The sequence below is a fragment of the Alnus glutinosa genome, chromosome 1, assembly GCF_958979055.1.
Source record: "Alnus glutinosa chromosome 1, dhAlnGlut1.1, whole genome shotgun sequence".
Classification (NCBI taxonomy): Eukaryota; Viridiplantae; Streptophyta; class Magnoliopsida; order Fagales; family Betulaceae; genus Alnus; species Alnus glutinosa.
Window position 1 is genome coordinate 35387356 of NC_084886.1, and position 22180 is coordinate 35409535.

Genomic DNA, 22180 nt, shown 5'->3' on the forward strand with positions numbered 1-22180 from the left:
ATAGGATTCGTCCAGATTTGCATTTTTATATTAAGGAACACTTTTGATATAGCAGACATCCGAATTAGGAAAATATTATTTCACAATGATTTGTAGTATTTTGAGTTAGCTTTCTAATGCCTCTGATTTAACCTTAATCCAATACTTGAGCAGAAAGTTATGACCAAAATACTATGATATGTGCAGAATCTAAAATTTAATCCAATCTGATTTTGACTCTAATTAGAGAAATTCCAATTTAATCCTTTCAATAATTTGGTTAAACATAACCATATCATCTAGGTCTTTTTAAAGTGTGCTTTCTTTCAAACTTTGCATTTTTCACCTTAAAGCTATTGTTTTCTCTCAATGTCTTGGAAAATACCAGAATACTAAAACTAACCAAAAACATTAGAAAATAACAAGGCTAAAAGTTTAGCATATGCAAATTAGGGGGTTCAAATATACAATATTTTGCTCTCATCACTCATCACTCAATTAGTACCAAGACTAAGACCTTATCATTTATCACCATAACCTCATACAATATCATAGACAAATGAACTCAATCCCTTTCATAAATGGAAATAGCATGTTCTCTACCAAAATCTCATTACATGCACCAATCAATAACTTAGTTAAGTCAAAGCATCTCCATGTGAGTTGTAAAGTCTCCAAACCCTTTCAAAAATCATAGACATAACCAAGTGATCCTACTAACACTCTAAACCACTTAGCCATGCTCACAAGTCAATACAAACCTATAAATAAGTTATTACTAAATTAAAGCCTCAAAACATACTTATGACATTCAAACAACTTCATTCAACCTAAACTTTTCCCAAACCAATAATTAACAATATATCTATAAATATCAGAATCCACTTCTCTATTAGTCATAAAATCACCATCAAACCAACAATTCATAACATTTCAATACAACTAAAATTATGCACTCATCAATATCAACAACAATGACCAATACAAGAAATCACCAAGTCAAAACTTCAAAACACAACCCATAGGCAAACCACACTCTAATCTCAAAATAAATACTCAAATCCCTAAATTTTAACAATTACAATATAGGATCGATCTTCCAACAAATAACCAAGGATTAACTGTTGTGCAAATATCTTCCTAAATAAATAAGCAAATACTTGTACGTTTTACTCGCAAGTGCACAAGATCAAAACAATAGTATAGCAGGCAAATACAAGATCATTCCCACGAGGATTGGTATAAATTGTATTTAAAGAGAAATTCCTAAAAGAGATATGTTGAATAAGACGAGATAAAAGATTGAATTAAAAATAATATGAAGAAAAGGTAGGGCTTCGATATCCACCACTAATCATACTCAAATAAGATTCGCAATATGCACAATACTACAATCATAACATGATGCTTAATGTTTACCAGCCACAAGGGAATGATATCTTCTTCTAAAGGTATTGATTTCCCTAAGCAATGAGTTAAGCATGGTATCTACTCTAACTCTTTTCTTCCTTGAAGGATTTAGTATGGTATCTACTAAGTTGTTCTTCAAGAAAACCTAAATCTATGAAAATCGGTAAACACACTCAGATTGGAACATGGTATCTATTCCAGTTGTCTTTATGTTGATTAATCCAAAAACCTGTGTCGGGGTTCTTTCGTTACTCTATTATACCCAGGACTCGGTCATCCAAATTGACATAATTAACAAATCCATACCACAAGTATATGCTACCTAAACATAAACATACGAGGAATTCAAGAAACTAGAATTAATCAAGTTAAGCATCAATATATAAATTGTGCAAGACAAATTGAAAAACTTAAAGAGACATGATGAGGGCTTCAATCGAGCCCTAACTAAAGTATTAGTTACACATAATTTGGATGGAAATCCTCCTCATAAGAAAATAATAAAGAAAAAATAAAAAAACTAGAAAAAACCTCATTCTTGAGTAACCTTTGATTCTTCTTCAAAGCTTGTGTGTGTTTCTCTTCAAAGCTTGTGTGTGTTTCTCTTCAAAGGCTAGACGCATATTTATAGGGATTAGAGAAGCTCTAGAAACTCTAAAAATCCTAGAATAATTATGAATAGGTCTTCTAGTCTAAATAGAATAATTACAAGTCTTTTTCTCTTTTGAAATTTCCATCCAAGTAGGAGAAGGATTCCAAATTCGTACAGATTTACGGTTCTTTATTGCGGGGAGATTTTGGCACTATAAACATCCGAATCAGGAAAAATATATTTCTGACATATTTGTTTTTTTTTTTTTTCATTAGCTTTCTAACTCCATCAATTTTGTTGTAATCCGATACATGAGACGAAAGTTATGATTAAATTACTGAAACGTGTTCATTCTGGATTCTTTCCAAAAATAACGAATTTTTGCCGACTTCTCTTTCCTTAAATTCAAAATTGATTTGGAGTTGAATCTATCCAAAAGTGAGTTTGCCGACTTTGTTATAAACTTGGAATTTGATGGATTTTCTTCCAAAACCTGTAATATATAAGAAAACACAAAAACAACACAATACATCAAACTATAACAAAACTAAGAGCTTAACATATGTAAATTAAGGGGCTTGAATGTGTAACATTCAGCACTTATCGCACCCCCAAACTTACATATTGCTAGTCCCTTAGCAATGCAGAATTGAAAATAAAAGGAAAACTAAAACAATAACTACTCTACCTCCTCTGTCGCGGGAAACACGATTGCATTTAGCGTGGGCAATAAGCCTTTTAAACCCCTAGGACTCCCTAGTGGACGAATGAAGTCTCGTGAGAGTTTGCCATGAATGATACCCACAAACATTATGCAAAAATTCATGTTTATTCCAAAGAGTTAAGTGTCACCAAAATTATGATTCTCATTCATTAGCAAGCTTAGAAAGATAAACTCCATCTTCACTATAAAATAGAATTCTAAAGTCTAACCACTTACAAACGACAAGCTGAGGCATCACAAGTTCAATTCAGTGTAAGGTGAACTAACACATAATCATGAGGCTTCAAATTTATTCCAATGTGTAATGACTCAATATCTCAAAATTCACTGGGATCCCCATCAAATTGAATAACCAAGGCATAATAGAAAGAGCTTTATTCTTTTTCTTTTTTTTTTTGGTCAGGCTGTGCAATGCTTAGTTCTCTTAAGCTTTCTAATTGACCCATGTAACGAGTGTTAGGCTAATGCTCCCAAACCAGATGGCTTTAAGGCACTAGGTGTGGAAACACCCATAAGCGCTTACTAACTCAAGTCAAAAAGGCTACTAAACTAGTCATGACTTTAACCAATCCGAATTTCTTACTTTTTGACGTGAACATTCAATGCTTAATGAGGCAAGAAGTCCAGTTACTTAGTGAAAGCTTCAAAAATGTTTTTTTTTTCTTTTTTTTATTATTATTATTATAAATATGCCAAGGTATCCATCCAACAAGTCACCCAGCTTCACTCAAAACATTGAAAAATACACAATCAGGTTCATATATCATACCTCACAAATTATATGCTAATGTGCTTGTGATAGTTTAGATTGAAACAAATAAATCCTTAGATGCCAAAAGTAAGTAGTATGACTTTAGAATCAATTTCAAATGATCATGTGTTCAACATTTTAAGCTCACCAATGAAATTCAAATAACAATTTTTAGATCAACCAAAGTCTTAAAAATAACATGAACATGCAATTCAATTATCACTTTTTTTTAAAAAAAACAAAAAAACAAAAAGTGTGTGTCTCATACCCCCAAACTTAAATTACACATTGTCCTCAATGTGTAGATAGAATGGAAAGATCATACCCGAGAGATGAGAAAATTGGTTGGACTAGGTATGGCTCATAGCATACCCCCAAACTTGAATGTAGACACACTTTTCCTGAAAAACAAAACTCTGAAGGGGAAAAAAAATTGTGACAAGATGGGTTGCCTCCCATGAGCGTTAAGTTTAACGTCTTCAGCCAGACAAAGGAAAACCAAAACAAAAATCAAAACAAACAAAAAGTGTAAAGGATATGGCAGTGTTAGTGCAGGATGTGGCCTCAGTATCATTGATCGGGGTAGATGCGCTCGAGCCTAGTCTGAATTTCGCTCGAGAGCAAGATAGGCAGTGTTCTGAACTGGATGTAATTCCAGATCTTCGTCTTGAGGCCGAAAGTCAATCTCAAAGTAAGGTTTTACTCTATGCCCATTCACCATGAAAGTGTGATTTGTTTTTCTTTGTTATGAACTTCTAGTGCTCTATGAGAGAAAAACCTTAGTAACAGTGTAAGGACCATACCACCGAGATTTAAGCTTACCTGGAAAAAGTCGTAATCTGGAATTGTATAGCAATACCTTTTGGCCTACATGAAACTCTTTTCTGACAAGTTGCTTGTCATAATATGCCTTAGTCCGTTCCTTGTAGATCTTTGCATTTTCATAGGCATCATGTCTCAGTTCTTCAAGCTCAACCAGCTGCAATTTCCGCTTTTCACCTGCTTGCTTCATATTGAAATTGAGTTGCTTTATGTCCTAGTATGCTCGATGCTCCAGCTCTACAGGTAAATGGCAAGCCTTCCCGAAGACTAACCAAGATGGTGACATACTAATTGGGGTCTTGTAGTCTAATAAGCCCATAATGCATCATTTAAGCACAAAGACCAATCCTTTCTGTTAGGGTTCACCGTCTTCTCCAGGATGCTCTTGATTTCTCTATTGCTAATCTCCACTGGTCTGGGGATGATATGGAGTACCTACCTTATGTGTGATCCCGTACTTCTTTAGCAAAGAAGCAAAAGGGTGATTGTTAAAATGGCTCCTCCATCACTGATGATCGCTCTTGGTGTCCCAAATCGAGTGAAAATATATTCCTGTAAGAACTTCACAACAACTCGATGATCATTAGTTTTAGAGGGGACAACCTTGACCCATCTGGACACATAATCAACCCCCACTAGAATATATAAAAATCCAAAGGAGTTAGGGAAAGGGCCCATGAAATCAATACCCAATACGTCAAAGAGTTCGACCTCTTGAATATTCTGTAATGGTATTTGATTTCAAGAAGAGATGTGCCCTGTTCTTTGGCATCTGTCACAAGCACTGCAAAACCCAAAAGCATCTTTGAATATAGTAGGCCAAAAGAAACCTGCTTGTAATACCTTAAGTGCTGTCTTCTTTGCTCTGAAGTGTCCTCCACAGGCAAGCTGGTGGCAATGCTGTAAAATGCTGGTATGCTCTTCCTCGGGTACACATCTCCGGATGATTTGATCAGGGCAGAATTTGAATAGATAAGGTTCATCCCAATGGTATTGTCTAGATATAGATATTAATCTCTTCCTTGCTTGACTGGACATACATGAGGGAAAAACCTTTGTAGTGATGTAGTTCACAATGTCTGCATACCAAGGAGGGTGGACATTGATGGCAAATAATTGCTCGTTTGGAAATTGTTCACCTAAGGGGAGCTCACTCCCTTCTTCTTCATGAAGCAACCTGGACAAATGATCTGCAACCACATTTTCACTACCTTTTTTATCCCTTATTTCTAGATCAAATTCTTATAGTAGTAAGACCCATCGAATCAACCTAGGTTTTGCATCCTTCTTTGCAAACAAGTATCTGAGAGCAGCATGATCAGTGAAGATGATGACTTTAGATCCAATCAGATATGATCTAAACTTTTTCAATGAAAAGATGACTGCTAACAGCTCTTTTTCAGTGGTGGAATAATTTAGTTGAGCATCATTTAAGGTTCTAGAAACATAATAAATAGCATGAGGTACCTTATCAACTCGCTAGCCTAAAACAGCTCCCAAGGCAAAATCGCTGGCATCACACATAAGTTCGAATGGGAGGTTCCAATCTGGTGCCATCATGATTGGTGCAGATGTAAGTAGTTTTTTTCAATAAATTGAAAGCATCCATGCACTCGTCAGTCCATACAAACTTTGCATCTTTGGCCAACGGTGAGCAGAGGGGTTTAGAAATCTTGGAGAAATCCTTGATGAATCTTCTATAAAATCCTGCATGCCCCAGAAAACTTCTTATACCCTTTACTGTCATAGGCGAAGTGAGTTTGGAGATGATGTCAATCTTTGCCTTATCGACCTCAATACTTTTGCTAGAAATACCATGACCCAGCACGATGCCTTGATTTACCATGATAGATAATGCCAGCATCTAGCAATTTGAGAACTTCATCTCTAACCACCTGCTTCATGTGTGGGTTAAGTCGTCTTTGTGCGTCCCTAGTTGGCCTTTCTTCATCCTCAAGGAGAATTTTGTGCATGCATTTGGAGGGGCTTATGCCTTTGATGTCAGAAATAGTCCATCCTATTGCAGTTTTATGATCTCCAAGAATCCTTAAAAGCTTCTCCTCTTCCCCGAAACTTAATTCTGCAACAATTATTATTGGTAGTGTTGCATTGTCTCCCATGTAGGCATATTTCAATGGATCAATACGATGGACCTGAAAAGCTTTCTCCACGGCAGTTTGAACTTCACAGACATTAAAACAATCAAGATGATCCTGGGGTAATTTTAATGCATCAAAAACTTTGAACTCTATTTTCTCCCCATTTACCTTCATACTTACAATACCCTTTTTTACACAAATTTGTGTATCTGCAGTTCTCATAAAGGGTCTTCCCAAAATAATAGGTAAAGGCAATGACATAGGAGATTCTTCCATATCAAGCACAATAAAATCAGCAGGTAAAATAAATTGATCTACCTTTACAAGGACATCTTCCAAAATACCTCTCGGCCTTTTAATGCTTCTGTCTGCCAATTGTAAGGTGATTGAGGTTGGTTGGAGCTCCTCCAGACCCAATTTCTCATATATAGTGTATGGCAATAGATTGATACTTGCTCCCAAATCCAGTAATGCACGATCAAAAAGTTGGTCACCAATCCTGCAAGGAATAGTGAAACTACCTGGATCTTTCAATTTTGCTGGCAACTTTCTCAATAGCACCACATTGACCTCTTCTGTTAAAGCAACTTTTTCATGAGCCTGAAACTTCCTTTTATGTGTGCAACACTCTTTTAAAAATTTAGTATAAGAGGGAATTTGCTTAATTGCATCTAGTAAAGGAATATTGATTTCAACTTTTCTCAAAGTCTCAAAAATATCTAGAAGTTGCTTTTCTTTCTTTGGTTTTACTAATCTCTGAGGGAAGGGTGGTGCACTCACCTTCTCTTTTTCACTTACCTTGGAGGTTGTGGCTGTAGTTGGAGATGCTGGTATTGGCTCCTCAATTCCCACCTTGTTATTAATGGTCTTCCCACTTCTGAGGGTTGTTACAACTTTGAGTTGCTCGTGACCTCCTGGATTAGGTAGTGTTTGGGATGGAAATTCGCCCCTCTTTCTCTCGCTCAGCTCTTTGGCCAACTGCCCCACTTGTGTTTCCAACCTTTGAATAGCTTGATTGGTCTGAGTATTGGTCTGTTGTTGTGAAGTTATAAATTGGCATAGAACACTGTCGAGGTCATTCTTATTTGGTTCTGGATTTAGTTGGACTACTTGTGGTGGAGCTTGATAGTTATTTCCTTGCTGGAAATTTCTTTGCTGCCCTTGTGGATTCTGCACATTCTGATTGTTACTCCATGAAAAATTGGGGTGGTTTCGCCACCCTACATTGTAAGTGTTGGAGTATGGATTGTTCTTTGAAGGATAGTTATTCTATCCCACATAGTTTGCTTGCTCTTGATCTGTAAATGAAGATATAGGGCAAGTCTCAATGGTGTGGTCAGAGTGAGAGCATATGGCACATACCTCAACTTGAGCAATCTGCTGAATGGGAGAGATGTGATGAGTAGTCATGGCTTTTACTAGCATATCCAGTTTCCTCTCCATGGTAGCCATCTGAGTTTGAACGCCATTATTGACATTCACTTCATAGACGCCCTTTCCTTTGAGTCCTTGTCTCTCTTGGGATGAGAATTGTTGGGAGTTTTCGCTTAGAGTCTCAAAGAGTTCAATGGCCTCTTCGCTATTTTTCTCCATCAGCACGCCTCCACAAGCTGAATCTACAAGACTTTTGTTAGAATCATTTAAACCTTCATAAAAAGCTTGTACCTGATCGTCTTGAGATAGATTATGATGTGGGCATTTTAGAAGTAGCTCATTGAAGTGCTCCCACGCCTCAAAGAATAGGTCTCCATCTTTTTGTTGGAAGGTTTGAATCTCCCTCCTCAATTGCCTAGTCCTTTGGGCTAGAAAGAACTTTTTCAAGAATTTTGTGGCCAACTCCTCCCAATTATGAATAGACCTTGCAGCCAAAGAATTTAACCATAACTTAGCATTATCTTTCAAGGAAAACGGAAAAAGAATTAACCTGATTCTTTCTGCGTTTAAACCATGGATGTTTTGTGTCTTGCAAAGATCAAAGAAGTCTTGAATGTGTAGATATGGATCCTCCGTAGGTGTGCCTCTATAGTGCGGAACCATACTGAGCAGGTGAGGAGATAAATTAAAATTGCTTTGCACATTTGGCTGGAAAGAAATGCATGATGGTTGATTTAGATTTTGTGGTATGAAAGAACTCTTCATTGGCTTCTGCTCGGGTGGATTCTCTACACGTACTTCTGCCATATCTTCCTCAACTTTGAATATATTTTCTGATTCTGAGTTGTCTCTTTGCTGTCAAATAGTGTGTTTGATCTCTAGATCGTATAGAATAACTTCTGAATTCTGAGATCGACGACCTTGCATAGACAAAAAATTCTGTAACAGTGGATAGCAGCTTCAGTACTGTTGTTTGGAAGAACTGCGCTCTAGCGTATATGGCTTGTGTGCTCATCCGCAATACCAAATTCGAAATTCTGCAGAAAAGAACTCAGAAACGGATGAGAATTTTTAATTATTCTTTTTTTTTTTTTTTTAGATTATCATAAACAGAAATAACTAAAATAAAAGGAAAAACTTTATAATCATAATTTAACACAATCCCCGGCAACGGCGCCAAAAACTTGTTGTGCAAATATCTACCTAAATAAATAGGCAAATACTTGTATATTTTACTCGCAAGTGCACAAGATTAAAACAATAGTATAGCAGGCAAATACGAGATCATTCCCACGAGGATTGGTATAAATTGTATTTAAAGAGAAATTCCTAAAAGAGATATGTTGAATAAGACGAGATAAAAGATTGAATTAAAAATAATATGAAGAAAAGGTAGGGCTTCGATATCCACCGCTAATTATACTCAAATAAGATTCACAATATGCACAATACTACAATCATAACATGATGCTTAATGTTTACCAGTCACAAGGGAATGGTATCTTCTCCTAAAGCTATTGATTTTCCTAAGCAACGAGTTAGGCATGGTATCTACTCTAAATCAGTAGGTATTAATAAATCCAATCACATAAAGCCAACCCAAATGCAACAAATTCACTTAGCACTTCAAACCCAAACCCAATCACGAGTTACTCAATTTCTAACAAGTAAACATAAACCTACATCATCACCAATTTACTACTCCCAAAACCATATTTGAACTCCACCAAAATCATCCATCAAAACCTCTCTCCATTTGGCTATCATAAGAATATCATTATAAAAATCAAACCCCCATGAAGAACCCATACGGTTACAGAAAATCAAAGGAATAAAATGAATTCAAAACAAGAAGGAAGAGGAAATTTCACCTTGAAATTTCTGCATTTTCGGACTCTAATCACGACAGAAAATCTCTCTCTCGTCTCCATCACTCTCACGGGCTCCAGGTGTAAACCGGAGAAGAAAGAAGATGGGGAGAAGAGAAGAGGAGGGTTTGGGTGTTGCAGTTCCAGGCATGGCCAACGGAAGAAGTAGGCAAAAGAGAAGAAAAGAGGGAGAGAAGGGAGGAAAAAGGTGCTAGAACAGGGGGGCAGTGTGCGTGCGTGATGGGTAGAAGAAAAGGAGAAAAGAGAAGGAAAAGGAAAAGAAAGAAAGGGGAATGGGTCGTGCGGTCCAGAGAGAGGGGAAAAGAGATAGAGAGAAAGAGAGAGAAAAGGAAAAGAATGGATATGGTGGCCTTGTGTCATCTTGTGATTGGTTAAGAGAGGATAATGTAATCTTCTCTTAACCAATCTAGAGGTGACATGTGACAAGCTAGGATTTCCTTTTTTTTTTTTTATAAGTAAGGATTTCCTTTTATTTAAAGCCCACATCTATTAATAATTATAGGAGGACCCCATATTTAATTTAACTACAATCTACCCATACAATTAATTATTTATTCAACTAAGACCCATTATTATTATTATCATTATTATTCTAATTCTATTATTTTATCTTAGATTTATTTCATTTCAATAATACAAGTATTATCACCTTGAACATAATTATTAGTCCCATCTATTTAATAAATACAATTTATTAATTGCTAAATGTCATATTTATTTTATTGGTCTTTACATCACACCTGAGGCACAACCATCTCGGCCTGTAATTGAGATGGCACAGGACCCTCGCCCACCTTCTCCGAGCGCATTCTTTGATGAGGAGCCCTTATTCGATAGCATATATACGCCGTCGGATACGGCTAGGGGGTTTGCTGAGTTGCTTGATGATCTTGATACTACAATATTGCCACATGGGGATGAGAGGGTACAAGCTGCCAATATTGGCATATTATTGAACAGTCAACAAGTCCATACGATAGGTATGTATGTTACACTTGATATATATGTAATCTAGACTCCAAAGTTTTTACGTGATCATGCTGCAAAGTTTTTATGTGATCATGCTGCAAGAATGTTTATATTCCATTCAACTTATATACACATGTAATATTGTCTCTAATATTCTGCATTTGTTTAATTTAAATACAGATACAGATGAGTATGGTATAACACTTGTGAATTTCAAAAACCTGATACACACGAGAGAGAAGATTTCGGATGATCTGTACGTATTGTCTTTACAAGTATCACAAGTATACTACATCCGTGACGATAGGACCCCGGACTGGTGTTGCGTAGTAAGGACTAAATCAAGATGTGTTAGACGTTGGTCAAGAGAAATTGAACAATGATGAATGTCTCAACTATCATGAGAGTGAGCCTTTGAACTTGAACGTTAATTAGGATCCAAATGATGTTGACAACAATGTTGTTCATTGTGCCCGTAACGATGTACCTGCATTCAAATTAGAACAACCACAATAAAAGTAATATCTATGACTATTTATTTTTTCAATAAACTTAAACTGATTTCAAATTACATTATACATGTTAAATAGTTTCTATATTTCCATGTGATCTAACACTTTATTTATTTGTGAATTATAGATGTTGAGTGGTTTCCTTTTGTTGAGTGTGGTGTAAATGCTCAAAAATAACAGCTAAATCTTGATTCAAGCTAAATTAAATCCTCAAAGTTATAATCCCAAAAAGAAACCAACAAAAATAAAAATAATAAAATAGAGAGTAGCAATGCAAGCAAATGTTACTCACTATCAATTAAAAAAACAATAAATTAGGGGGTAACTACCTTTTCCCCCCATGAACTACCGGCCTGTGTCATTTTGTCCCCACGAACTACCACTTCGACAAAAAAAGAGCATCAAACTACTTCTTTACATACTTTACCCCCTTCCGTCAGTCTAATTCATGCAAAGACTTAAATGCCCTAACTCAATTTCAAAAATGACCTAAATACCCTCATCATAAACAAACAAACCAAAAAAAAAAAAACTGAAGGAAAAGGGGGTGGCGGCAACCACCCCTTGAGGTGGCTGGGTGGCCTGCGAGCCACCTCTGGGGGTGGCTCGCAGGCCACCCGGCCTAAGGGGTGGCCGCACGGCACCTCTAGGGGTGGCTCGCCGGCCACCCCGGCCTAAGGGGTGGCCGCACAGCCACCCTAGGTCTTTTCTAGGGTGGCCGCGCGGCCACCCAAGTTTCTGGGGAGGCCGTGCGGCCATCGCTGAGGCCGGGGTGGGCCGCGTGCCGCCACCCTTTTCCTTCAGTTTTTTTTTTGTTTTAATATTTTTTATTAATTACTGTAGAGGGCATTTTGGTCTTTAAATCAAAATTAACGGTAAAAAATGGCATATTCCATCCAAGTTAACGGGATTCCCTGACGGAAGGGGGTAAAGTATGTAAAGATGGTAGTTTGATGCTCTTTTTTGGTCGAAGTGGTAGTTCATGGGGCAAAATGACACAGGCCGGTAGTTCATGGGGAAAAAATGTAATTACCCCATGAATTAGAGATTAGTAATGCTAGACAAATTTTACTCACCATGCAGCTACCCAAAATCTCTCATTCTTGGATTGAATGCCTTTTCATGATCACAAGAGCAAAAGACGAACACCAGATAATACCCCCCCCCCTCTCTCTCTCTCTCTCTCTCTTTGGTTAACTCGAACCTAAACGACCTTATAACAACCAATGTCATTTTTAACTAAAACAACTCCACTTGGAATCGTTTTAACAAAAACGACTATACTTGGAGTTTAGTTAACTAAAACGACTCAAATTGAAGTCGGTTTAGCCCTAAAAGGACTAAACTTGGAGTCTTAGGGGTCTTATGCCACACTACTCTTTCAGCCCTAGGGGTGTACAACCGGTTGCAGTTACAGTTATTTATATTTTTTTTTTATTTGTAATATATATATATATATATACTTATTTTTATTTTTAATCTGTTTCCTAAAACCTTACCGAATTGTAACGCCTTAAATTTGAACTAGCAAATTCATAAGTAGAAACCTCCGATTTTCACGTGACAATACTACATCAGAGATAGAACTCTCGCTGTGGAATATATATATATTTTTTGTCTAAAGTTTTAAGAATTGATAGCAAAAAAATCAGTGTTGACTGAATTACCTCCATACATTAATTAGAAGTTACTTAGGTTTTTTATTACATGTCACATGCACACTAGGTGCATCAAAATTAGTGCCACATACGGCACATAAGCATGCAACATAAAGCATAACAATTAAAAGAATCGTTCTAAATAATTTACATGCCACAAAGAAATAAGATATAAATAGATACAATTAGCTATTTAAAGGCTAGCACATAATAATCCGATAACGGTATTAAAAACCATCAAAATTGGCATAGGGATCCATGCATTCAACCTCTTGATCTGTGTCATTAACTATGCAAATATGACGTCATCATATTTACATAGACATGCATAAATAAGTGAGTCATCCATTTTCATAACATGAGTTACCATCAGATTAAAAACAATTCATAAAAATAACAAATTCGATGATTGTATGAATATGCATCGTCATGACCAATTAGTTCGTATTTTATGATCATCTTACTTCAGACCTCTCGTTCTTAGGTTGCCTTTTCAACCCGGTTAGCACCATTTAAACCTCCCACTTTGAAGTTTGCCTGTTTTTAGTGGAATCCTCCTGGTCCCAGTATTAGTTATATATTTATAACTTTGGACTCATTTTTGTCCACTGATTAGCCCTTCCTCGCTGCTACTAACCAAATTTTGTTGATAGCTATATCTTTTTAGCTAATTATTTATTTGGAAACAATATTAGTTCATGAACATTTATCCAAGCAACAAACATATATAATATTTAATAATTTTAACAATGAAACATAGAATCACCTCCCAGTAAGTACTTCCATACTTACTCTTCTCAGTGTAGTTTCTTAGCTCATTTTATGTAATAAATAAATATATATAAAGAATATAACATATTTATCAGTTCTCTTTTTCAAATATTAGATCTGTCATTTTTACATCCATTTATTCGAAATTTTTAGTCATGAATATTAAAAAGTAATTACTTATAAGTTTTTTGACATTAAGATTTATGTTTAAACACCAAAACATAGCATAGTGCTCTTGGCGACATAATGTTTAAACATAAACCTTTAAGTCAAAGTACTTTATCAGTATTTTTAGAGCAGTTATGATTATTCATAAGAATTACAAGTTAAATCAAGGGTTATGAAAGCCATAAGATCAATTATAAGGATTAGCTATTACATTGATTCATGTTTAAACACCAAAACACAACATATTGCTCTTAGTGACATAATGTTTAAACATGAATCCTATGTATAGATATATGAGGATATATATATATAAGTAATAACAATTACTTATAATGATCTAATCCCATCACAAGGTTAAAATACAGCATAAGTCATATAAGTAATAATAATTACCTATGATGATCTAAGACCATCACAAGGTTAAAATACAGCATAAGTAATAAATAGAGAAAAATATAATGTAGCCCCCCAAACTATTAGTCATTCTTCGGATAGCCCCTCGAATTACGAAGGTTTGGACTCTGGCCCTCCAAACTATCAAAGCCTTTGAAAAAGGCCCCCTTTGGCGAAATATCCCCATAATACCTCTGTCACGTGTCATTTTTCAATTAAAAAAATAAAAATTCAAATTCAAATTTCTTTTTTTAAAAAATAAATAAACTAAAATTTATTTTTATTTTTATTTTTACTTTTTTTTTTAAAAAAAGATGGGTTCAGTGTTTAGGGTGGCGTTATTTCCCAACTGCGACCCAATCTTCTCGACATGGTCAACGTCTGTTTGCAACGCCGTGATGACCGATTTTATAGCCCGGCTCAGCGAGTTCTGGTTCACAATCATCAACTCGCTGATCTCGGCCGAGCTCAAGCTCACCTTGCTCTAGAAAATATCCTCCACCTAAGAGAAAAGCTTGTGATAATTGAGCCCCAAGTAGCTATTGACCAGCGTTTTGAATGCCAAAAAATCAAATAGAGAAAAATGGATATGAACATCAACGAACAAGCTCACGTCCGTTGATTTCTCCGTCAGAAACCGATCAAGGTCTTCCACAACGATGATAGACTTGCTCGTCATTTGTAACAAAACAAAATTCAGATTGGAATCATTCATAACCTTCGAAAGATTAATATCATAGACATCGAATGATAGGAAATTAGCCATGTCTGCATTCGGAGAGGCGGGGATGAGTTCGCCAAGCTCCAGGCATGCCTTATGCCCAGCGACGATGCTAGAAATAAGCAGTACGTCCTTCAGTCGATCACAATATTTTTTTTAAAATAAAAATTTAGTTTTTTTTTTTTAATTTTTTTTCATTTTAATTGAAAAATGATACGTGGTAGGGGTATTATGGGCATATTTCCTCAAAAAGTGGCATTTTTCAAAGGTTTTGGTAGTTTGAGGGTCCAGAGTCCAAACCTTGATAGTTCGGAGGGCTATTCGGAGAATGGATAGTGGTTTGGGTGGCTAAATTGTATTTTTCCCTAATAAATATAGAAGTAATAAAAATTACCTATGATGATCGAAGACCATCTCAAGGTTAAAATACAGCAAGAACGGTTTATATTTAAATTCACAAGTTCATAAAATCCATAATAAACTTCATATAAAATCAAAGGAATACATAAGTGTTCTATAGGTTATTCTCTTCAAATCTTTTCCTTTTGAAACCATTGCTTTAGTATTCTAATTTCTATGTAGTATATTTACATAAAATATGTCTTTGAGAACACGTATGGAGCACTTAAACACATAGAAAACATACCAAAAGATTTTTGAAACAAAACTCCTCCTTTAAGTCGAAAGTAGCCAAATTGGAGCTGGGTTGAGCTGTTTTGGTTTCTGCTTCTATTCTACAAGGCTAGCCTATGAAATATCAAAGTATGAAGCTTTTCTACCTCTCCTAAGGTTCCTGTACAGGAGCTTAAAAGAGTATAACATAAGCTTTTCACTCAATCTCTCAATCTGGCCATGTAGTGCATAATAGGAAGTTTTGATTTCTTTTTGCATGCAAATGCACTTCTCATAGAAAAAGTGGTAGACCCAGCTTCTCTCATACTTATAGAGGTCACATAAAATCAGAAAAGTGGAGAAAGACTCCACAACTGGAGATAAGGAAACAAGGAAGCTTCCTTGTTTGACAAAAAGTTCGTTTCACACCTAAGAGTCTAACTAATTTTCAAACTTGACATATCTTTCAACCAAATGCTTCTAACTAAATAAATATCAGCATACTCTAAATTTGGAGATAGCTAGGACCGGCCAACATGGTATTTTAATTCAATTATGCAATAAATTCGACAATTGGATAATTAAGGCACCGGTTTTCGGCCAAAAAGTCATCTGTCACCAAATTGAATTCTGACTTCACATGATTCAAGTATATATATATATATATATATATATATATATATATATATATATATATATATTATATTGAGTCATTATAAGCTCTAAAAAATAATTTATCATGTCCAAATGTAGAAATTAAATGTCAACATAAAGTGTCACTTGGCACCTAAATAGTCAATTCTAAGGTCAAAAAGTCAACCGGTAGACTTTTTACAAAATTTTATTATATGATACATATTTGTTTTGTGAGTACAACGGTCTTTGATTCGACTAAAACTGAGTTCATTTGACATATTTTTGGTTCAGTCAAAGTTTTAAGCTCAAATGTCAACTTTAAGTTTTAAAGGTTTGAGATTTATCTTTTAGCTTAAAACAATTCTAGGTTAGTCATTGATACTGTTTTTTCAACAATATTAATGAATTCTATAATATATTTTAAGAGCTTTTAATTTCTTGGGCGTTACACGGTTATCCGATTGTGCCTATTTTTAGTTTCCCGGTTATCCGATTTGCGGTTATTAATTGGCGGCTATACATCCCTACCTGACCCCATCACTTTTAGCTATATATATATATATATATATATATATATATATCAACCCTAATAGCTTAAGATGAAGAAAAGACAAATCTAAATAGTGGCATGTGTATGCAGACAGTTGATGGCGATACCTATTACGGGAAGCTAACTCGAATAATCTAGGTAGAGTACTATATTATGACTAGCTATATGCTATTTAAGTGTGATTGTGCGAACATTAAAAAGGATAGGGGATGGTCAGAGGATGAGTATGGTATAACACTTGTGAATTTCAAAAACTTGATATACACGGGAGAAAAGATTTCGGATGATCCATATGTATTATCTTCACAAGTATCACAAGTATACTACGTCCGTGACGACAAGAACCCAGACTGGTGTTGTGTAGTAAGGACTAAACCAAGAAATGTATATGACACTGATTAGGGGAAATGGAACAATGATGAAGGTCTCAACTATCATGATAGTGAGCCTTTGAACTTAAATGTTAATCATGATCCAAACTGTTGGGTTTTTAATTATTGGCAAATTCGATGTCATGAATCACTATTGAATTTTTATCCAATAGTAATTTTAAAAGCCACATCAACTTTGAGAAGATAAAACATTTGTCCTTAGCATTACTCTACGTCTTAGTCGCTATAAAAGTATGTTTTATTTGTTTTGCGTGATCAAGTAAAATGGCCTAATCTTGGGGGATTTGGTTGGCCTGAGTTGGCCCACAACAACCCAATGGGAGTAATAATTTCTGTCACATATTTGTCTAGGTTGGGCCTCACTAGGGGTGTACAACCGGTTACGATAGTAGTTATTTGCTAACAACCATTACCGCAACCGGGGTCCCCGGTTATTCCTATTTTAACAACCGCAACCGCAATTGGTAGGCTGGTTGTGGTTTTTACTAACAGCCGATTATCCGGTTATTTTAAACCGGTTATTAATCGGATAACCGGTTTTCTTTTACCTTTGAATTTTTCAATTTTTTTTTTTAAAATCCAATATTTGGCTAACTTACTTGCATCAGAGTGCTAGTTGTTTTCCCTTTTTGTCAGTTTAAGGGTATTTTGGGGAGAAAAATGAAAAAGTGTTTAATTTCACAAGTGGTGGTAGTTAGGGTTTTGGAGGGAGGAATGTCACTTTTTAAAGTTTGGAGGCATATATAAAAATATGGTGGTAGTTTAGGGGCTAAAGTATATTTTTCAAAAAAAAAAAATCAAATAGTTGGTTGGGGCTACTAAATCAGCATTGTGGGATAGTTGTGGAATAAAAAATGTGGCATAAAGCAGTACTCTATTTATTATGTTACAATGTAATACTAGAATCCATATTTTCATCTCATAATTATTCCCACAATGTTGACGTGTCAATCCTACTAAACCCTTCATTTTTTTTTTTTTTTAACAATGACTGATCCAAATATTAATTGAGATTGTTATATCAGCATTGTACGATATTTGTAGGATAAAAATATGGTTTTTAGCATTACTTTATTAACATTGCTAAAAAAACATTCTTATAATTTGAGAAATGATTTGCATTAGAAATGTGGAGATTTATGCTCCGTTTGTTTTGGCATAAAATGATTCCTGGAAAATGATTTAGGCATTTTACAGTGTTTGGTAAGGGCGAAAATAATGGTCAACGAAAATTATTTTTAGTTTGACCGTAAAAGTTTCTTTAATTTTTGGAAAATGATTTATGATTTTGAAAACCGTAAATTATTTTTCGAAATTATACTCTTCGTTCTTGCAGGCATGTTTGATATCCAATTGCCGGAATCCAGCAATAGTTAGTCGTCGGAATCTAGCCAGTGCCGGAATCCGGCAACATCCGGCCACCGAAAATCTGCCAACGTCAGAATCCGGCAATATCTGGCCAACGTTGCCTGAGCCCGCGAACCAGATTCCTGCCAAAATCCGACCATGGTCAGAAGCCGGCCGAATCTGGCCAAATCTGGACGGATCCAGCCATTTATTCGGCCGGATCCGGCCAAAAGGTCCGGAACCCGACCGGTTCTGGCGAGATTCAGCCATTGATCCGGCCAAACCACCTCTCCGGAATCCGGCAACGGCGACCAGGCGTTGCCGGATTCCGGCGACAGTCGCCAGACTTTGATTTTCGCCTTTCGTAATTTTTTCGTGCGAGCCAAACGTAGAAAAATATTTTCAAGAAATTATTTTTTTTTTAAATGATTTCATTGAAAATATTTTACAATGGAAATCATTTTACGTCGAAACAAACGAAGCATTAGTGAATTTTTTTGAATTTTGAGTAAACATTACAAGGAAGAAGAAAAGTGGTTGGACAACTAAAAGCAAAATTTTGAGGCATACTTATGAATCATAACAGCGAGAAAGGGATTAGGAAGCATAAAACAAAGTATTTTGTCATAATTTTTCCATGAGTTTCCCTTGTGAATTATAGTTGTTTGTTTCGACATAAAATATTTTTTATGAAACATTTTCACCATTTTCTGGTGTTTATTGTGCTTGGAAAACTTAGTCAGCAGTAAAACATTTTCTATTTACTGTAAAACACCCTCTTTGTTTTCCGTAAAATGGTTTATATTTTTGAAGGCGTAAAATATTTTATGTTCACAACTTTCCTCTTAAAAAATCCACACCATGACACACCCTATACACCAACCCTCTCCTGCCAAAGCCACCCCCACCAACATAAAATGTTTTTAGGTTTCCTAAAAACATTTTTAGAGTGATAGCCAAACATCGGAAAATCAATTATTATGTTTGTTAAAGTTTCAAAAAAACATTTTTCTGTTTTCAAAAATAAAAACACACTTTTCTCAAAACATTTAGGAAAAATACACTTTATCCTTTTTAAGTATGATCACTTTTGTGTTTTAGCCTCTAAAGTTCAAAAAGTGACATTCGACCCGCACAAACTACCAAATTGTGATAAGTTAACCTATCCGTTAAGTTTTTTCATCTTTTGGACAGAATGTCTATCTCATCCTATCCGAGATGTCAGTTAAAACCCACAATCTACAATATGAACAACCAGAGCAAAGTTAAAACATCATAACATAGCTAAGTCTTCAAATGTCACGATCAAAGACTAGTCTCCAAAATAGCTTAAATATTACAAATCGAATCTAAGAGTCATAAATAAACATAAAGATTTAAGGCATAGTTTTAAGGAGATGCAACAAATGAACAATCTCAATCATATCATGACAGGTATTCTCATCTCCATCCTACATGAACTTCAGCCAAACAGGGTCTAGCTGTGACGACCCATTTTTGTTTTTTTATATACAAAATAGAATTGCAGAGTGGTATGAAAATTAGTCACCCAGCCAACTCAAAGTACACATCTCATAATATGTACCTGATATATCAGAGACAAATAACTATGCAGCGGAAACTAAATCTCAAAAACAAACAAGTATTAATTACAACATTAGAATCATACATTTATCTATCTGTTTACAGCTTAATTAAAACATTATGTACACCAAAAGAATGGCTATACCAAACACTTGTCACATGCGACACAAGCCATATACAAAATGTCTACACAAAATACGGACTATCCTCAAGTCCAACACCTACAATCGTTGCGATAGGCTTTAGTTGTAGTATTCCAATTATAGCGCCACAGGGTCCTCATCGACATCTACAGTATCTACAACAAAAGCATCAGCATCTACACGATCGTGGTTATAGCTATTTCGCATAGGTGAAAGTATGAGTTCACCAACTCAGCAGTATAATACACACTGGTTTTCACAATGAGCTAATCCTTTTATTTCTACTGTATATTTACAAGAACAACTATTATCAACATGATGCTTCTGTTTTAAAAATGTACTATAACTGATAAGAGTAAACACGTGTGCACATAAACAGGAGAAGTCTTACTACATTATACAATCATACATAAATATCCAGTGACTCAGTCATACTCGTCTACAAGCATTTTACATCTTCGGGGAAACACTAGCATACAAGTATCTTTAAGCATAAAAATCATTAACTTCATAACCTGGTCATACGAGTATACAGATATTTCACAACTCCGAAAAATATAAATATACAGGCATATCCAAACTAGACATCACTTAAATCATATGCAATCTAGTTTAACATCACTTAAATTATTTTTTATTGGTTTTGGAGCAACTAGTTTAACTATTTAAACATCAAAAAGTGAAGGAGATCGATTCCCCTTGCAAGGATTTGGCAGGAAACTGAAAAAAAAAATAATTAAAAAATAAATAGAGAAAAGATTTGGGGGGTTAAATATAGAAATAGTTTTTTCCATTCACCATTTTAGAAAAACTTTAAAGAATTTGATGCATGTGGTGTTTTTGACAACTTTTACTAAAATTTGGTGAAATTTTTGAAGTAGAGAGCTCATTAAGAATGCTCTAAGAGATCTATCTCCACGCAGACACGATGGTTATATTTGTAAAGTGGTCTGGATAGGGCTATCGTTGGGCCATCAAATCTTAGAACCCTACATATCACCCTTATCTTGTGTGACAACACTCTAGAGCGAGTGGCTCATCTAGGCTTCACGCACAAGCCAACCCCTGTCCCTCGTAGTACCACTGCCAAGGGGCGTTAGCTAGTGGGTTTCGGACGGATCAGAGGTAGACCTAGTAGTCAAAGCAACTGGAGAGCTCTGCGAAGCGTGGCTTCCCCAGCATCTTAAGTGATTAGGCAGGGACAAGAGTCGAACTTGCAGTCTTCAGGCTCTTCAATTTTTCATAAAGAATTGAGCGAGTCTTCCGCACAAGCACCTCATCTGCGAGGGCCTTCTTCCTCTTTCACCCTTTCCCCTTTCATTTCGAATTCATCCTTCCGTTGGATTAAGGTCTATTCACCCCTTCCCTTGGAAAAAACTAGGGTTTAAAAATTTAAGGCTAAATCTCAAATTAGTTGGTGGGGAAGGGGGGTGGGGGGGTTTAGCATTTCTTCGCATGGGTAATGCATTTGTAGGTGTAGAACTTGAATTATAATATCTTGCATTTACATTTGGGGAAGAATTTCGTGATATGCCCAACCCATTCCGATTTTAGGTTCATCCGAAATTTGCCCTAATTGGAGTGAATTCATGCATTGTTTAGTTGAATTTCTACTAGGAAAACAACACTACATTTATTTAGGTACGTAATTGGCTATACCCATATCTCCCACACGTTGATTACATCTTAAACACAAGGTGTCCGATGAATTGCCTCAACGGACACCTCGTATGAATTTGTGACCCTTTAGGCCAAAACCCACTTATGTAGATGTTCCTCAACCTGTAGGGAAATTACAACACATCACTCACTTAGAGTACTAGTAGCAGATATTCTATAGGTAGTTCCCTTCCTTAAATATAAGAAAATTTTGAAAAAAATCTCAAAAAATCACACACATTAGTTTTCCTATATTTCTCCTAAACCTTTGGGTAGCTACAGTGCTACCCAATGATATAATGATAAAAATGACAAAAAGTACGAAAGTAAGAAGAAAAAAAAAAGAATAAAGAAAGAGTATTTAATTGATATAGGAAAATATAAGAGAATCTATTGTGAAATTTTTTTTTTTATAGGGAAGCAAA

General features: G+C 35.6%; 1 non-coding gene across 1 annotated transcript; it reads left to right on the top strand.

The window, feature by feature from the left end:
• The first annotated feature begins 8058 nt into the window (after window positions 1–8058).
• Window positions 8059–8165, top strand: LOC133858978 (small nucleolar RNA R71). Its single transcript, XR_009898648.1, has one exon. It is a non-coding gene; the product is annotated as a small nucleolar RNA R71 (small nucleolar RNA).
• Window positions 8166–22180: the final 14015 nt, after the last annotated feature.